The sequence below is a fragment of the Notamacropus eugenii genome, chromosome 3 (genome assembly GCF_028372415.1).
Source record: "Notamacropus eugenii isolate mMacEug1 chromosome 3, mMacEug1.pri_v2, whole genome shotgun sequence".
NCBI classification, from domain to species: Eukaryota; Metazoa; Chordata; class Mammalia; order Diprotodontia; family Macropodidae; genus Notamacropus; species Notamacropus eugenii.
Window position 1 is genome coordinate 281,805,014 of NC_092874.1, and position 19,561 is coordinate 281,824,574.

Sequence of the window (19,561 nt, forward strand, 5' to 3'; positions counted from 1 at the left end):
ATTGGAAGATGTGTATGGCTTGCCACCTGCATCCCTGGAGGGAGCCCACATGGATGAGATTCTAGACCACTTACTGTAAAAATCATTGTTTTTCTTGTTGGTCCTTTGTTTTTAAAGAGGACCTGTGACATCATAGGTGATGTCTTGACTTGTGCTACTTACTATCTGTGACAATGGGCAAATTGCTTTGCCTGGCTTGACCTCGGTTTCCTCTTCTGTAAAGTGGGAGTCATAATGAGAAAGGTTGGAGGGTTTTTCGATCCTGTCCAGCTCTCAATGTATGATCCTATGATGTCATTAAAGTTGGTCGACCAACTTTCTTAAGTGACTTTGTTTCAGGTCAAATATGTATCCAAATAAACAAGTATTATGGCCTGAAATTGTAGGTATGGATGAGATATCAATGATTAATGAACCTATGTAAAAATAAGGCCTCATGCAACCCAGTGGTCAGTCAATTCACCAATATTCTAGTGTCCCTCTACAGATACTGGCTCTCTTTGGCTTTTGGTCCCAACACTTCAGTATCTTCCACTGAAGCCCTACTCTGAGCCAGTCTATGTCCAGGATCTATGGACTAGATCTCGGATATGGATAGAGTCGACTCTGAGTTGTCAAAGGTTATGGCAATTTATTCAGCAAGCACAGACTTAAGATCTACTATAGACCAGACAATTTTCCAGGTGTTGGAAATACCAATTCACAAGTCTCTGCCTCTCAGAAGTTTACATCTTACTGGATGGGATGGACTGGGATGCAGACTCTGAGAGATCCAACTATGGCGAGAAGACTTTGAGTAAGAACTCAACAATAGGTTTCATTTCCCTGGGGTCTATTTCCTCATCTCTAAAATTCAGTGATTGTACTAAATGGCTTCTGATATCTATTCCACCTCCATGCCTCTGTGATCAGTCCCTTTTTACTCTGATAACGTCTCTGTAGTCAGTAACAATTTTTGGCAGACAACATCATTTGGAGAATCTGTTTCTTGTCTTGCTACTTATTCAATGTTTGACTTCAGACAAACTGTCTTTCAACTTCAGTTTCTTCATCTGTAAGATCCAGTTGGACTGTGATCTCTAGAGTCTGTTACAATTCAAAACTGTTTCTCCCACTTTCCCATATTAAGAAATTACTAATAAAATGCTTCATAATTAAGAGTTAAGGTTTATAAATCCCATTCTTACCAACCACCTTGGGAGGTAGGTGGGTCAAATATTGTTATTGAAGATTGACATTTGACAAAGCTGACTTTGGATATGGACCAAGTCAATTAACAAGTCAAGAAGCATTTATTAATCACCTACTATGGGTCAAACATTGAGCTAAGCACTAGGAATACAAACACTAGCAGAAAGAAAGTCTGCCCTCAATGAGCTTACATCCTAAGGGAGAGGAAAACAACACAAGAAAAAGACCAAAGCAGAGGTGTGTGTGTGTGTGTGTGTGTGTGTGTGTGTGTGTGTGTGTGTGTGTGTGTGTGTGTGAAGTGATATGGCACTTCATTAAAGAAAGTCCAGAGAGTCAGGAGTGCACAGAGAAGACTAAATAATAGATGGCCAAGATGTTCTCCTTAAGATAGAGATTCTGGAAGGAACTGGTCAATCAAAGAAAGAGGCTAAAAGGAGGCAGAGGTTATTTCCAGTGTGAGAAGTATCCAGGGATAGAGCAAACTCATAGGTGATAGACTATATAGTCTCTATTCAAGGACTAATCTAGTTTATTTTGGAGATTCTCATCACCAGTGTGGCTGCAAGGTGATGAATCTGGAGAGCAGGGCAATTTCCAAGATCGTCTACAAGGTCACAAAGGGGCTGCAATCTGTATCTGTGGAGGGAATGGATACTGTCATCAGTGCAATCAGAGATCTTTCCAATACTGCACATTTGCAAATGAGAAAACTGAGAAAGTTTAGTCATTGGTAAAAAGTTAAATGATTTGTGCAGGGTTACAAAGCTAGTGAATGGCAGAACTGGAACTTGTAGTTTTTCTCAAACTAGGAAACTCTTGTCCTACAACAGGCTGTATCATAGGAATAGTGATAAGGATTAACAGAACCCTAGTAGACTCATATCTAGCCTACGGTGCTATGGAGCTTAGAATTGTACTTGCATTTATAGGTAAACAAATAACACACCCTTAGTTTTTCTAAGAAAAAAAGCTATAGATCTTGACTGGCTAAAATTTATGGCATGTAGTCTTTTGTTGATATTGGCTGGTAGAAAAGGAAATTTCTCCAAGAATCATACTACATTTTCTTGATGACAGAACAAAAACTGGATTAAATGAATGTTTTCTAGTCCACATTAACATTATAGGAAAAATTCTTTTCTTGACACAAAAAAATAGGTGTGTATCATAATGGAATTCTGAAAGATGGTGTTATTGACAGTTTGTGGGAGGACAAATGTAAGCGTGTCAGTGTCCTTGATCAAGCAAATGATTAAATTTATTGACAATTCTGCTCTTTGGAAATTATCTTCTTAAAGGCAGCAGATATCAATACAAACAATGAAGGCGATGGTGGCTTACGCAATTTTTCACTTAAAAAACTTGCTAGGTTGGCAGTACTTATGCATTCTACATTTATTCCAAGGTTTACTGATGGATACTGCTTCTACATCCGAGGACACATCTTCACTCTCGTCCTGGTTTTTGTCCAAAACAGGGAAGAAGAAGGAACATACTGATGATTTAGAAAGCCGTCTCTACTTCTCCTTTAAAGGATAATTACTATTAGTCTAAGCAAGACCTTATGCCTTGATTATAGGTATCAGTGTTCACCACCCCTCACATGTTGACTAATCCTAGGTGCCTGATGTAAAATACAAGATGTGTAAAATTCAAACATGTCTCCGCAAATGCAAATGCATATTCTTTTATTCATGGCCATTAATGGATTCAGTCAGGGCAGACCTACTTCTTAATTATTGTTGCAAATTGTTTTTTCCTGCTGGGACATTAACTAGTTTGATGGATGCTACTATGACATATGTTGACATATAAAGGGTATAGTTTCAGTATCTAGCCAGAAACAGGGGCGTTAAGGTGTCTCAATGCTTTTAAAGCCAATGTTAATGATGCAAATGTGGCAATAACGCTAAAATGGTTCATTCCTGAATGCATTTCCTCAGAAATTTAGAAGCGAGGAGAAACTGTCTTCATATAAGTTCACTGATTGTTATCTATAAACCACATCTGCTGATACCCAAATAAGAGAAGAGATAGGGAAGAGATCTATTCCCTAGTGATTACGTTGATGTAGGGAACTCCTGGGTGAGGACATTTGTCCCTCTCCTTACCAACGCATGTGGACACCTTCTCTGCAATTTAGAGTCTTAAGTTTTTTGTATTATGGACCCTTCTGGCAGTCTGCTGAAGTCTACAGATCCTTGCTCAGAATCATATTTGTTGCTTACATTCACAATAGAAGGACCTGCTAAATTCCAGTAAAAGCTAGAGAAAATAAAGATGCATTAAATAATCCCCCAAGTTCAAGGCGCCCAACTTTCCTAGTGCCAAGGCTAGGACTTTTATTATATCACACTGCTTCTCTGATGCCCAAATAAATAGTAACAATATTCTGAAGGGTTATTGGGAATGCCTTTCCAGGAATAATTTACAATTGAATTTGCCCTATTTCACATAAAGCATGGTGACTTTAAGCTCTAACATTTCAATAGAAAAGCAAATCCTTTGTAGAAACATCCCAACCCTAACAAACTGTTATAGTTTAGAGAGTAAATATAACATCCTTCTCCAAAGGCCAGTCACTCAACTGAATGCAGACTAGTTAGAACACTAATAACTGTTCAGTTATATTCATTCAGTTGGCAAGTTGAATATATATGTTCATAATAAAGTTTGAAAATCAGCATTTACATGCATCCCTCACTCAAGCCTCTCATAAAATGCTGTATTGTCCTTTGCACACTTCAGTATTCTGAGGAAAGCACCTGAGTCTAAGGCTGAATGGAGCTGATGCTAGTGAGGGTCTGACTCTGGACTGTTACTTTCATCTATGCAGTCTAAGTAACTTGGAGAATGATACCCCACATTGAATGAAAACAGCTAAAGCTGATAAAACGCAGCCCCTCTTTCTCTCCTCTGCATTCTAACCAAAGAAGACTTGCTGATCATATGTGGTAGGGCAAAGTTTTCCTCTATGAAGAAAAATTTGTTTCTCCTTTCTCTTCTCCAGTCATTATATTTGGTATGTATGAAGCTATAGAATAACAGCTCTCTCTCTCCCCCCCCCCTTCTAAATGTTTGGAGCTCAAACTTTAATCAGCTTCAATTTCCACATTAAGCTAGAAGCACCAGGTAGGTTCTCCTCGCCCTCCCGTCCAACCTCCCCCCGCCCCCAACCTCCCCCTCCATAAATCTGAGGCTTTGAGAGTCATTATGCCAATGTCAGGAGTGACTCTAAGCACTCCTGTTTGCATGACTTATTGACAGCGGAGATCTTAACGCTTCTGATCTATGATGTCAGGAAGGGTCCCTAGAGCACCTGACTTAATATAGAGACTGTTGCTTGTTCATAAATATGACAGACACAAACAGGCTGGGTCCTGACCTCAAATAAACACAGGCAGCATTGCCACATCCTTGGGAAACATCCATTCCTGAATCTACAGAATGGGGGATGAGAAGGAACTTGGAGGCGCTCTGATCCATTTCCTTCCCTTCTGGGAAGGCTACGTTTTAGTAAGAATCTAGCTCATTTTCAAGGCTTCCAGAGAAGCTTTACTAACACATCTCCTGATAACTCACAGCCACACTTGTAGCTAGGAAATGCTCAAAGCAACCCCGAATTCAAGCTCCAGGTCCAATCCTATCTTCTCTGATTTCTTCACAGGTGCACAAACGTGGCCTCATAATACATACAGGACGACAAGGATTGCAGCGCGGACTAACCTTCCGGGTCAGTCTCTCTAAAGATCCAAAGCCTGAGACGCCTGCTCTACCATCCTGATTTATTTTAAACAGCTGGGCTGGCTTTCTTAGACGCACGAGAATAAGAAAGCAACAGCCAAGCTGGGGGTGGGAATGGAATCAACCTGAACCGGCTTTCCCAAGTTCTCTTTTGGAGTAAAATCTTATCCAAGTTATACGGAGCTGGAGATTGGGGGTGGGCGTGAGTGGGCTGGTTTACAATGGAAACGCTGACCCAACCTTCACAAAAGCAGTTAGCTAGTGCAGGCACAGCAGTTGCTATTACTGTTCTCCCGGATGCAGCGTTCTAAAAGTGCATGCCCACTCCCTCCCCGAGCCAACCCATTCATCGATGCCTAAGAATGCCCAGAGAGCGCCTGAGATTCCCCCCTCCCCCTTCAATAGCTCTCCTTCCTACTACTCTTAAAGGAGGCTCGAGGCGCACGCTTTGGCAAGGCGCCGGAAAAAAGCATTCAGGGTTAGGAAGGGCTTCGTAAATATCAGAGAGGAGATATTTGGCAAAACGCACCCAGACCATTTTAGGAAGATGCTGGACCATTTCACACTTTGGCCGACCCCTGAGTCCCAAAGGCTGGTAGAGGTAAAGGGAATTGGGGAAGGCAAGACACCCCTAGGGAGACTAGTAGAGAGGCGGGATCTATGGATGCAGGGATGGCTAGCCTGGCTGAATTCTAGACGTGAGGAACTAGGGCTGCGGCGAAGCTTCCTCCTCTAATTTTTTTCCCTGCTGTCTTCGTTTTTTTCTGACCCAGTTGCAGAAATAGTTCCTCTAAACCCCATCTTCGCAAGCGGGGGATGTGTCATTAAGGAGGAGGAAGAGGAGAACGCGAAGGATTGTGCCACGCATGGTGCCACATTCACTACTCACCCAACCCAAGCTTCACAACCGACCAGCAGCAGCCGCGGCGGGATGGCCCGGACCTAGATCCGCAAGGGCTCTCGCGCTGCTCCAAGCCTTGGGGTTACACGCACACAGCAGCCGTGCATGGAAGGGCGGGCGGGGGTGCTGGGCGCTGGGTGGGGGTGAGCGCTGCAATTCTCTAGCCTTCTCCTGGGAGCATCTTTCCGGGATCTCCGACCTCCAAGCAGCGAATGAGAGCGAGCAGTGAAGAGAGAGCAGCCCAGCCGGATCCGATGGGAGCAGAGCGGCTCAGCCACTCTCCTGCGCCCTCTCCACGCCAGCCGGCCGCGCTTTGCTTCTTCCCTCCGGGGGCCGCGCGCACACGCACGCTCGGCTCGACAGCCCTCCCCGGCCCCAGCCGCGCTAGTGGCAGCGGCAGCAGCAGCAGCGGCAGCAGCAGCAGCAGCAGCAGCCAGAGCCTTACCCGAGCTCCAGCAGCAGCAGCAGCAGCAGCAGCAGCAGCAGCAGCAGCAGCAGCAGCAGCAGCAGCAGCAGCAGCAGCAGCAGCAGCAGCAGCAGCCAGAGGCACCTCCGCTGCGCAGCGCTCAGCCCCAGCACCTCCCCCCCACGCCGCGCGCCCTTGCAAGCTCCCAGAACCCACACTCACACCCTCACACACATCCACGCGCGCGTGCCGGCAGGGGAAGCGTCCTCCCCCGGTTGCAGCCTCTAGCGCTTGCTCGCCGGCTCCATTGTTTCTCCTCTTTTTGGAAGGGGTTTCGGCGGGGGGTGGGGGGGAGGAGGAAGAAGGCGGGGTGGTCGGAGAGAGGAGGAGTCACTCCTCACACTGGAGCCCCCTGGCAGTGCCAGCCGGGCCTGGCCCTGAGGAAGATGGGGGGCACCGGACTGGGGGGTGAGCGGGGCTCTGTGACGAGTTACCTAACTGCCTGCTGTTGCTGCTGCTGCGGCCGCCGCACACGTTCCTCCTTCCCCGGTACTTGCTCGGTGCCCCTCGCATCCTCTGTTACTATGGATATCTTCTCCTCCTCCGCCCCCTCCTCGCACGCCAGGAGAGGCAAGCGCAGCAGCGGCACAGTCTCGGCCAGGCGGCTCTCTGCGCGAGTGCCCAGGTGACCAGCTCAGCAGGCAGCGGCTGCTGCTGGGCACAGGAGAAAGAGGATGGAGGCGGAGGAAGAGGAAAGTCTGTTGGGCCAAGAGAGGGTTCTTAGGACGTGTGCCCCCTGCAATTCCCACCCCTTGCGCCCCTCCTCCTCCCAAGCCAAGCACTTAGTTTTTGCTGCAAGGCCGGGAGAAATCGACTATTCTTAACTTGTTATTGGGGATGCCACCCAACCCAACTGGCGCCCTTCGGCGAATGCAGTCTGCCCAACATTCCGAATTGCTCTCAGAGGTGATCGGGGCCCTCCAGTATGCTCCAAGGGTTGACATGCAGAGTTTTAGTCCTCTGAAGGACAGAGCCAACCCTCGCCCAGATGCTGTTAGGCCCAGGACTTGGAATAGGAAGGACTGCATTGAATTTCCCCTCAGGAAACCAGTCAGTCAACCAACAAGCATTCATTAAGGGCTGACTAAGTGCAATGAATAGCGAGCCAAGCCTGGAGTCAGGAAGACTCCTATTCCTGAGTTCAAATCTGACTTCAGACACTTACTAGCTGTGTAACCCTGGGCAAGTAAATTCACCCTGTTTTTCTCAGTTTCCTCACTAGTAAATGAGCTAGAGAAGGATATAGCAAACCAGTCCAGTACCTTTGCCAAGAAAACCAGATGGGGTCAAGAAGAGTAGGACATGACTGAACAAAAACGACTGAACAAAAATACTATGGACAAGTCACTTGCTAAGTGTTGGAGTAAAAAAGAAGGCAGTGATCCTGGGCAACTCCCTTGACTGTTCTGAGCGACAGTTTACTTTATCCATAAAATGGGCTAATAATAGTAACCCATCTTACCGGATCCTTGTAATAAAATAATCACTCAACAAGCATATATTAGCTTCCTACTCTGAGAAGGGGTTCTGGGGATAGAAGGGGGAAGGAAATAATCTCTACTCTCAAGGTTTAAATGAGTTCTTGAATTTAGAAATGGGAGGAATCTTAGAGGTTAACTTGTGATAGGCTTTTGGATCTTAAGCTAGAAGGGACCTGGGGTACCATTTAATCTGCACCCCCCCCCCCCATTTGAACTCAGGTGTTCTGACTTCAGATTTGGAATGCATTTCAATTTGCTGTGCTACTTCCCCTTCCATTTTCACTTTATACAGGAAACTGGGACCCAGATAGGTTAGGAGAGTAGGTCATACAGGTAGTAAGTGGAACACCTTGGATTTGAACCCAGGTCCTCTGACTCCAAATCTAATGCCTTCTCCATTGTCACAAAAGATAATGCATGTGTAAAGTACAAACCTGAACACCTATAAATGTGAGCTCTTTATATTGTTTCCAGTGTCCAGAATACAGTTTCTTTTTAAACTTGTGTTTGGCTTAACTTCGGAATTAAGGCAATAAGTCCTTTAATGGCAAAGAGGAGAATATTAGCTCTGGTGCAGTGCCAAGAATAATCAGAGATGAATTCAAATCTTGGCTATGGTACTTAATCACTTTTGTGACCTCAGTCCTCTTAGGGCTCCAGTATGCACATCTGAAAGTGAGGAGGCTGGATGAGATGAGTTGTACAGTCCCCCCAAGCTCTAGACCTATGATGTGAAGACATCTTTGGGTTTCAAGGGCCTCATCTGCAAAGTTAGGAGGTTGGGTCAGAATCTATGACTTCAGAGATCCTTTCCAACTTCAGAGCTAGGAGCTTACTACTTGCCTTGCTCTCATTCTTACTTCCTAATGCATTCTAGCTGAGATGTGTTGAGATCTTGCTTTACGATAGACCAATACTGGACCCTTTTGTTAAACCTATATAATTATGGATAAATTATGGTCCTTAGGAATCCCAGGGGTTACGTTTCCTCTATACTTGGCAGAATCCATTTTCTGCTTCCCTGAAGGCCTCACTAAGATTCAGAGCAGCTTCTGAAATTGATGAGCTTCTAGAAAAGAGACAGGGGGCTCTGATAGCTTGAAGCAGGTTGGTATGATGAGAAGGTGAAAAAAATGACTTGAGGAATTCTCTAGCATCGTGAATCATTAAAAAGAGGCTTTAACAGTAATCAGAGTCTCTTCCTTAAAAGCAGAATATTAAACCAATGAATAAGTGAAAAATGTTGCTAAGTACAAAACTTCAATCAAGATTTTTAAAGAAATTAACCGATTAAGACTTTTTAAATGATGGAAGATCACTACTCTTTCATGATGCGTAATTGCTTCTATCTTATACATTGTAGTTAGACCTCTGATTTCATCAATGTAGAGATTCCTGGTGTGGGATCTGTCTCCACTGAAATTTCTCTGTTACTTGAAGTCTTGGAGAATTGCGTGTGGATGCTGAGAGGTTCTACCGCTCACTCTACTATCCACTCATCTGTGACTTTGGCTTGATTTCATTTTCTCAGTTTCATTCACTCCCTCTCTCTCTCTGTCGCTCCTTTCTTCCCTCCCTCCCTCAGTCACTCATTCATTCAAAAGAGATTTATTATGGTCTTGGCTATGTCCAAAGGCACTAGGGATAGAATGACAAAAGTGAAAGTCTTTCTAACCTCAAGGAGCTTACATTATAGGATATTAGAATCATAGACTTAGGGTTGAAAGGAATCCTCACTTCAAAAGGGACTCTCAGCTCACAGATGAGGAGCCAAGGCACAAAGAGGTTGAGAGACCTGTCCAAGGTTAGTCACATAGGTAAGTGCTGTGAGCCAGGATTTTAGTCCAAGTTTTCTGAATCCAGATCTATCACACTTTCTATTGTAACATGCTCCCTCCTCCATGGTGAAATGAATATAGAAGTGGCATTTGGTACAGCATGATGGTCTTGAAGCTGCTTCATGGGTAGGTACCCTTTTTAAAATGAGGTATATTTTAGTAAAACTCTTTTTTTGTAAATTACAAAAGAAATGTTGACTTGAGAGTTTCTAACAGGCACTATTTTCATTTTGTGATGACCCAAATCAAGTTTCTATGCCTTTACGGAATCACTGTATTGACTACCCTGTCCAACTCATGCCCGAAAACAAATACAGACTTCTCCATACCCAGATAAGGGGCCATGAATCCTCTGCTTGAAGACCTCTGATGACGGGGAACCTACTGTCTTCTGAGACAACCAATTCCACTTTTGCATAGCCCTAATTATTGGGCAGTTAGGTGGTGAAGCAGAGAGAGTGCCAGGTGTGGAGTCAATCTTCCTGAATTCAAATCCAACCCCAGACACTTACTATCTATGTGACCCTGGACAAGTCACTTAACCCAGTTTGCCTTAGTTTTCTCATCTGTCAAATGAGCTAGAGAAGGAAGTGACAAACCACTCTAATATCTCTGCCAAGAAAACCCCAAATGGGGTCATGAGTAGTCAGACACAACTGTAAAATGACTGAACAATTATTATTAGGAAGTTTTTTCTCTTAATATCAAGCCTAAATTTGCTTTTCTAAATTGCATCTTGCAATTCATGTTTCTTCCCTCTGGGACCAAATAGACCAAAACTAATTCTTTTTGCACAAGGCAACCTTTCTAATACTTGACAGCTATTTGGGTTCTTTTCTTTTCTTTTGGGTGAACCTCCCCCAGTTCCTTCAATTGCTCTCTATATGGCAGAGACTCCCCAAATAAATGTTTTTTCAATTATTCTTCCTGGTTGTCCACTGCTGGATGCTCTTCAACTTATCATATCCTTCTCAACATGGCATTGATATCTGTTAGTAGCGTATCAAATGTTATTACAATCATTCCTCTAAAAGGTACCATGTAGACCAAATAATGCGAAATTCCAAGCATTCAGATGTCTTTCTTCATCCCATCAATACTCAGATATGAATTTCACCTATTACGTAGAAGGTTAATGGTTTTCAGCAAAACACTATCTAACCCAATAGCAAAAAACTCATAAACTCTTCTACAATCTTTCGCTAGAATATTAAGAACAATATGGTAAGATCGTTAACACATAAATTAGGAGCTTAATTAGGTGGAATGGTAACAATAGGGCTGTTCAGTTAGTCCTTTAATGTTGGCCAAATGCTTTATATTATATTCAGCTGAAATGACTACAGATTTACTGTGACTCACTTCTCTAAGGAATTGGTAGGGAGAGAGGCTACAAGAGAGGTCTTTTGTAATTAAGTAAAGGAAGTAATGATAATAACAATATAGCTAGAATCCAAATAACACCTTTGAAGTCTTCAAAATGTTTTTCAGGAATTATTTCAGTTGATCATCTCTGTAACTTATCCTCACAAGGAAACAGATTCAGAGAAATAAAGAGACTTGCTCAATGTAGGCATGGAACTATAAAGTGTCACAGGTAGGGTGTGAACTCAGGCCTCTTCTGACTCCACAACTTTCTATAGCACTATGGGTATATACCTAAGTACCACAGACATCAGGAGTTAGGATGAGGACTGGCTAAGTATGTGCTACCCGAAAGATCTATCATATTTTTCATTATTTGCACTAATTCACTGTTGGTGGTGCTAGGAATTGATCCAGTCATTCTGGAAAACAATTTCAAATTATGAAAAAAAGTGAATAAGATGATCATAACCTTTGCCCTAGAGATTTCATACTAGGAATATCCATTAAGAAAGTCAAAGCAAAAAAAAGTCCTACATATAATAAAATAGTAACAACAGTACTGTTTGTGGTAACAAATAATTAGAAACAAAGCATGTTTCCACTAATTGGAAAGAGAATAAATAAATTGTGATAAAAGAAGATAATGGAATATTATTGTGCCATAAGAAATAATGGATAATTCAGTAATTGAGAGAAACATAGGAAGAGTTGTATTAACTGGTAAAGAGGGAAATAAACAGAACCAGGAGAAAAATATACATGCTGGCTACAGCAATGTAAACAAAAAGAAAAGATAACATGAAATATAACACTTTGTAATCATAATGACCAAGTCTGATCTGGTAGAAGAGATGAGGAACTTATACTGCCTTCTTTCCATTGGAGACATGCAACTCTATCAGTGTACAATATTGAATATACACTACCAGATGTGATATATACCTTTACTGATTTTGCTTACTTTTTGGTTGTTCTTTACAATAAAAGGCTTACTGAGTGGATGCAGGAGTGATATATTTCTCAGTGACTGATGTAAAACAAAAGACATCAGTTGATAAAGGGAAAAACAGACATGTCTGAAAATAATTCAAAGTTACTCTATTTCTAACAGCAAAAATCTAGAGATAAATCTTTGTGTCCATTGACTTGGGAACGGCTAAAACAAGCGTGGTATATTAATTTTAAAAATATGCACATCTTCTGGGTGCTTTTATCTCTATTTCCTTTGCAATCACTTGAGGACCAGTCCTCATTACCACCTACCTAGACTATTGAACTAGCCTTCTAAGAGGTAACATGACTATTCCAAGGCTGTAGCATTGGCCTATTGCACAGAGATGTTATTTGTTTACAATGCAAAATGAGATGTTTGGAAGAGAGGCAATTCATTACTTTCATCATTATAACAATAAAAGTCAAGTTCTCAAAGAATGGAAGTCCCAAGCCCATCAATCCTCACTTAAAACTTGAGAGACCTGAGGATGCTAAGATGGAGTATGTGCATTAAAAGGGCAATGCTCAATTTGACAGGGAATCTTCTGGCTTTTGCTCTCTGAGCCTCCGAACTAAAACATCTTGTCCCTTAGCAAATTATTTCAGAAGCAAGAGATTCCAATTTGTCTACGTTTCTCAAAATTTTCTAAGATAAAAAAAACCTCTGCAGTGACAGAATGGAATATTTACATATTCCCCGACTAGCCACTTCTTTGGCAAGAGTGCAAACCTTGTCCTATGGCTAACTTCATAACAAATGAAATGGTCAGAGAACAGTGGTGGGGCTTCTATTCATGATGCCATAGAAAGAATGCCGAATTTTGAGTGAAATGACCTGGGTTTAAATTTTGTCTTTGCCAGTTACTTCCTGGGTGATCTTGGGCAAGTCTCTTAACCTGTCTGAGATTCAGCTCTCTCAAATGTATAACATCTTGGATTAAGTGGTATAATACAAAGTTTTCTGGATTTAAAAAACCTAAGTTTCTCTCATAGTCTCAGTCTCCTCATCTGTAAAATGGGGATAATAATAGCACCTACCTCCCAAGGTTATTGTAAGGATAAATGAGATTTTATATACATACATACAAATATATATCCCTCATTACTTTTACTACTACTACTACTACTACTACTACTACTACTACTACTACTACTACTACTACTACTACTACTACACCACATTGCAATCCACTTACTGCTATATGACCAAATGAAAGTTCTTTAATTTCTCTTTAACCTCAGTTTCCTGTAAATATAAAATGAAGGGCTTGGACTAGACTACTTCTAAGGTCCCTTCCAATTCTCAATCTAAGATCTTGTTCTATGACACCAAGATTCTGAGATTCTGCTGAGGTGGCCTCTGTGTTCTTAAACAAGGGAACAAGAAGTGATGGGTGGAGACAAGTTTGTTTACGGCATTACCAGTACCACCTTCATCTTCACTTCAACTTAACAAACATTTTCTAAGTGCTTCTGGTAAGTAATAAATTGTCCTAGGCTCTGGGGTAGGGAGAATAAAGAATTTATATAAGGCATTTCCCTATCATGATGGCTAAATCATGGAATCAGAACTTGAAAAGGCTTTCAAAGTCCAAACACTTCCTTTTATATTTTATATCTACAATAAACTCAGAGGGATTTGCCTACAATTATATACAAAGTAAAGGGATATGATTAGGATTTGAATTCAGGTTCTCTAAATAAGAACATAGAAATTTTTTCACTGTATCACTTATCAAGAGTATGTGATAAAAACAACAGAATTTAAGTGTTGGAAGGGACCTCAGAAGCCATGTAATCCAAACTTTCCCTAAGAAACAGTCATCTGGGCTTTGCTTGGGCATCTAGATGGTTCAGTAGATAGAGTGCTGAGACTGGGGACAGGAAGACATCCTCCTGAGTTGAAATCTGGCCTCAGACTATAGTAGCTATGTGAACCCATGCAAATCACTTAACTCTGTTTCAGTTTCCTCATCTGTCAAATGAACTGGAGAAGGAAATGGTAAACTACTCTTGTATCTTTGCCAAGAAAACCCTAAATGGGTCAGACAAAACTAAAAACTGAGTGAGAATCACAGCAACAACTTAAGAACTCTAGTGAAGGAAAACCTACTACTCCCCAAAGTAGTTTCATTTCCCCCTCTTTGTTGAGATATCTAAGGAACAAGAATATTTTTCCTATATCAATTTTAAATTAACAAAAAGGCAAAACTATGGTTTCAGTCCATTTGGGGAGGGTAGAATCAGTGCTATATTAGCCTTATATTAGATCTGAGTAGGAGAGTTTGAAAATATGTGTGAGAGTGGGAAAGACTGATGAGCAAGGTACTGGAGAAGGAATGGAACCCAAAGGTAAGGATACTTCTTTTTCTGACAAAGGAAGGAAAGAGCAGATAGTCTTTCTTCTGCTTTCTTCTACTCCTACTTCTACTGTTTTTGGTTCAAATTGGCCAGTCCTCATTTCAGATAACCCAGAATTTTAGTGAAATCCCTCATTATTTGCTCAATTTTTTCAATTCTTTTTATTCCTGAAATCTTTGAGAGCTCTAATTTCTCTCCTCATTTATTCTTTTAAATCTTTTGTTAATATCTAGAGAACTTTAAAGTGTTCCATGATCATTTCTGTGATTTACTTCTTTTTGTTGTATTTCCCTTCACCTGGGCTTTTCTTCACTGTTTTCTTTTTGCTCCATATTATTTCTTTATTTTATTGGAATCTCTTTTTGTTTATTGAGTAACAACCATACAAACAATGTGACCATAGATAATGTGCTGAACCTTCCAGTGTTCCAGAAAGCTGAGTTGAGACTAGAGCCTAGGTCTCTTGACTTGCAGTTTTCATGACACCATATTTTATGTTTCTAAAATAAAATCTTAAATCCTGTCAGTGCTTTCATTTTTTACTTAAAAGTACAAAAGCTCTACACCTTAAAATCTGAAGATGTATGTGTGTTTCTGAGTGTATATCATGTGTGTTTCTGAGTATATATCATGTATATATACATATATTTATATCTGCATGTGTATATAATCATATATATGTTACATACATATACATATATACATATATATATGTTTGCATATATAACTTTTTTTTGACTGGGTCTATGATTTAATTTGTTTTGGGAGATCCTAGGGAGGAAAATCCCTCTACTAATGCAGACTGGCATGTTTTCTGCAGCTTATAATTTTAGAGTTGCTTGGAGCATTGAAAAGTTAAGTGATTTGCCTAGGTTCACAAAACCATTGTGTGCCAGAGGTTAGATTTGAACCCAGATCCTGTGGGTTCTCTAATCAACAGGCCATGCTGCTTCTCATTCAGTCCAAGTTCTTATGAAACCTGAACATGCTAATAGACAGCAACAGCAGCTACCATGGACAGCAGCTTCTCCTTCACATTCTAGCCACTTCCCTGAGCCTACTCATCCTGCTGAATACTGGTACCAAATGAAAGTTGCTTTTCTACTATTCTATGGATTACTTCTCTGTATTTTTACACACTGTCTTCTCTTTTCCAAGGGAAAATGGGTCAAGGGCAGGGAGAGAGAGACAGTGAGAAAGTCCTCCACAATGAAGAGTTAAATGACTTGACATGGTCACACAAGTAGTATATGCCAGAGGCAAGACCTGAAACCCTCCTTCTATCAGACATTATGTTATACTGGAAAAAGTACTGGGTTATGGGCTAGAAAACCTGTGTTCAAATCCTAGCTCTTCCACCTGTGTGAACTTAGTGAGTCATTTTACTTTTGGCCCTGTTTCTGAAGCTTCAAAATGAAGTATTTGAATTCTATGATCTCTAAGGTTATTCCAGTTCTAAATCCATACTACATATGCTGCATTGTATCTACATCCTTCCTTCCTTCCTTCCTTTCTTCCTTCCTTCCTTCCTTCCTTCCTTCCTTCCTCCCTTTTTTCCTCTCTCTCTCCCTCCCTCCCTCCCTCCCTCCCTCCCTCCCTTCCTTCCTTCCTTCCTTCCTTCCTTCCTTCCTTCCTTCCTTCCTTCCTTCCTTCCTTCCTTTCTCCCTCCCTCCCTCTTTCCCTCCCTCTGTCCCTCTCGCTCACCACACAGAAACACCAACACACACATATTTACGTAGGTAGCAGTGTGCATGTATACACATACCCAATCTTTTATAATTTTATATTTTTTGATACACTTAAAATATTTGATTGCAGTTGATGTCCCCCTGCTAATGCTCTAGTTGATAATTAATGACTTACAGAGATCTCTGATTTTATAGAGATTGTTGTTTTATACAGATATGATGAAAAACACTTTTCTTTCTATTACATGGGTCATCACTGATCTTGGACTCCCACTTCTCCAAATAAATCATTCTATTAGAGCTCAATGGATAATGTAGTCCATTTCAACATAAACTGCTGGTTTTAATATAATAATTTTACAACAATGAACAGTGCAGTTTTAGATTCCTCACTACAAAATGGGGATTATAATAGCACCCACCTCCAGAGTAGTTGTGAGCATAAAATAAGTTAACATGTTTAAAGCGCTGTGTAAACATTAGCTGTTATCACCACCACCACCACCACCACCACTATCATGAAAATCCCTATGAGATGGAAGTAAATTGGAAAGGGAATGAGGAGAAAGCCCTTTTGGCATCACAGTTAAAGAGTTGGTAACCAAATATTTAAATCTTTTGGCTGCATCTACACAATGAGGAAGTTTGACTAGATGGTACAAATCTCATGCTTGTTTTAATTTGTTTTTAATCTCTGTGTATTTCACAGGCCCTGTGCTACAGTCTTTTGCAAAATGTTAGTGGCCATTCTTGGCAGCTCCTACTAGCCCACTGGCATATGCTTCTCAATGGTGGTGAATGTCATGGAAATTCTTTTGCTGAGTAAGTAAATATGTTTCCTGCAGATCAGGAATTCACCTACATGATCAGGGTAGAAAAGGTTAATGATTCAAAAACTAAAACTTAGCAGTAAGAGGCTCTTGGGAGCAATGCCCTGTCACAGGAAAGACAATTTCAGAGCTATGCTAGTAGTTATGTAAACATGGATAGAAACTTGTTATAATTTGACCTTCGGAGAAAATTGACTGTGATATTTTGGATTTTGCAGGCAGTGTTTCCTGATCCCAGTAGTTATTCATGCTCTCTTTCCCCTCAAATTATATTGGATTTCTTTGTTTAAATTTTTATTCCTGACATTGTTCTATAAGAAATGATGAGCAGGTGGATTTCAGAAAGACCGAGAAAGACTTACGTGAACTGATGCTGAGTGAAGTGAGCAGAACAGGAGAACATGGTACACAGTAACAACAACATTGTGCGATGAGCAACTGTGATGGACTTAGCTCTTCTCAGCAATACAACGATCCAAGGCGATTCCAAAAGACTTGTGATGGAAAATGCTATCCACATCTGGAGAAAGAGCTATGGCATCTGAATGCGGAATGAAACATATTATAGCTACTTTTTCTTTCTTTCATGTGGTTTTTCTCCTTTTGTTCTGATTCTTCATTCATCACATGACTAATGTGGAAATATATTTAACATGATTGTACATGTATGACCTATATTAGATTGCTTGCTGTCTTGGGGAGAGGGGAGGGAGAAAAATCTTACAAAACTCAAAATCTTACAAAAATCAATGTTGTAATCTAACTTTACATGTAACTGGAAAAAATATTATTAAGAAAAACAATTATTTCTATGAAAAAATGATCCAAATTGCTATGAATAAGAGAAATTAAGATCTGAACAAATCTGGTGGTTTCATCTCACATTGTTTATATGGTCAAAAATGACACACAAGGGTTAAGTGTTGGTTGTGCTGTGGGAAGACAGGCAGACTAGTGCAAGGTTTGTAGAGCTGTGAATTGGTCCAATAGAGTCAGAAAAAATTGGAATTACCACATAATGGAAAAAGGTACATGTCCTTTGATTCCATAATACCACTACTGAGTATATATCTCAAAGGATATATGGAATGGTCTCATCATTACAAAAAATATTTATAGCAGCACTTCTGGAGGTGGGGTAGAGAAGAATGGAAGCAAAACAGGTGTTCATGCATTAGGAAAGGACTGACCAAAGTGTGGTCTATGGCTGCTAAGAAGTTATTATTGTGCTGTAGCATGACTATAATGAAAGTGTATTCAACAGGAATGTATGTGTAGATCCTATACAGAATTGTATGCCATCTTGGGGAGGGAGGGGGGCGGTGAGGGGTAGGTAAGGGGAAAAAAAATCCAAGTTTTATGGTGGTGATTGTAGAGCATTAAAAATAAATAAAATGAACATATTAAAAAAGAAGTTATTATTGTGCTGTAATGATGAATACGAAGGGTTCAGGAGAATTAGGGAGGATTCTTGTGAATCGACACAAACTAAAATAATCAGAACCATTTAGGTAATGGCTATAACAGCTTTGAAAGATATCGGAACTCTTATCAAAGCAGTGACCAATGAACACTTGTAAGGTAGCCTCCTACCTCTCAGCAAGGAGGTTGTAAGATTATAGTTTTAGAACTGGAAGGGACCTTAGAGGTTGCTTAGTCCAACCCCCTCATTTTACCAATGATGGATTATAGATTAAGAATGAACATACATTATCAGGTGTGGTCAATGTACTAATTTGTTGTCCTTAACTGTACTCATTGTTATAAAGAGTATTCCTTGGTGGTGGTTGTGGTGGGATGAAAGTGGGGAGATCCTTGAAGTATCACACTAATTAATATTTAAAAAAGTATTAATACATTTTTAAAAGCAATCCTCTTTTTTCTCCCCTGCAGTTATATCCCCAGTAGAATAAATTCCTTGAGGTCAGGGATGGTTTTCATTTTTGTTTTGTAATCCATAATGCCCAGAACACTGCCTTGTATATATTTAATAGAATAGTAGGTATTTAATAGAATCAAAGAATTGAGGAATTATAGAATTTTAGAGTTGGAGGAGACATCAGTAGTCAGAGAACCCAATCCACACAAGCTTCACTCCATAAAACATTCATGGCATGACAAGTGGCCATCCACCTTATATTTGAAGGCTTCCAAGAAGATGGACCCCATCAACTGTTTTGACATCTCATTCCACATTTGGACAGGACATTTTTCCTGAGATCAAGTCTAAATTAATTTTTTTTTGTCTTCCATTCTTGGTTCCTGGTTTTATCTTACACAGTCAAACAATATAAACCTAACACCTCTCTCACAAGATAACTTTGAAATACCTGAAGTCAGACTTCCCTTCATGAGACTTCTCTCCTCCATGTTGAAGATGTCTATTTCCTTCGACTGATCCTCATGTGACATAACCTGAAGGTCTTTCACCTGCTTTGGATATTCTTCAGTTTATCAGTATCCTTCTTAAACTATGGAGCCCCAAACCTCCAGAGCACAGAACTCCAGAAAAGGATGGAGGACGACTTGCTGAATTGAATGGAATGGAGCAGTATGAAATTGACTTCACCTCCTATGTTTTAATTGATTGGATGCCACTGAGATAGTCCCTATGGCTTGAGAAAGCAACAGAATGATTTTTACTGGGAACTAAACTAGCTAAACTAGCTAGGCAGCTGGACTGGCTTCCAACTTCAGTAA

The 19,561-nt window shown here is 40.8% G+C and overlaps 1 protein-coding gene across 3 annotated transcripts in view; it reads right to left on the bottom strand.

The window, feature by feature from the left end:
• The window catches only part of ANKS1B (ankyrin repeat and sterile alpha motif domain containing 1B), a 1,189,006-nt gene that overhangs the window by 203,158 nt on the left and 966,287 nt on the right, over positions 1-19,561 (bottom strand). The window contains exon 1 of one of the 3 annotated variants that reach the window (XM_072655668.1): positions 5,825-6,137. The exons of the other annotated variants lie outside the window; for them this stretch is intronic. The gene's annotated coding sequence lies outside the window, so the exon portion shown is untranslated. Of the gene's footprint in view, positions 1-5,824; positions 6,138-19,561 lie in introns of those variants that run through there. 3 annotated transcript variants of the gene reach the window in all.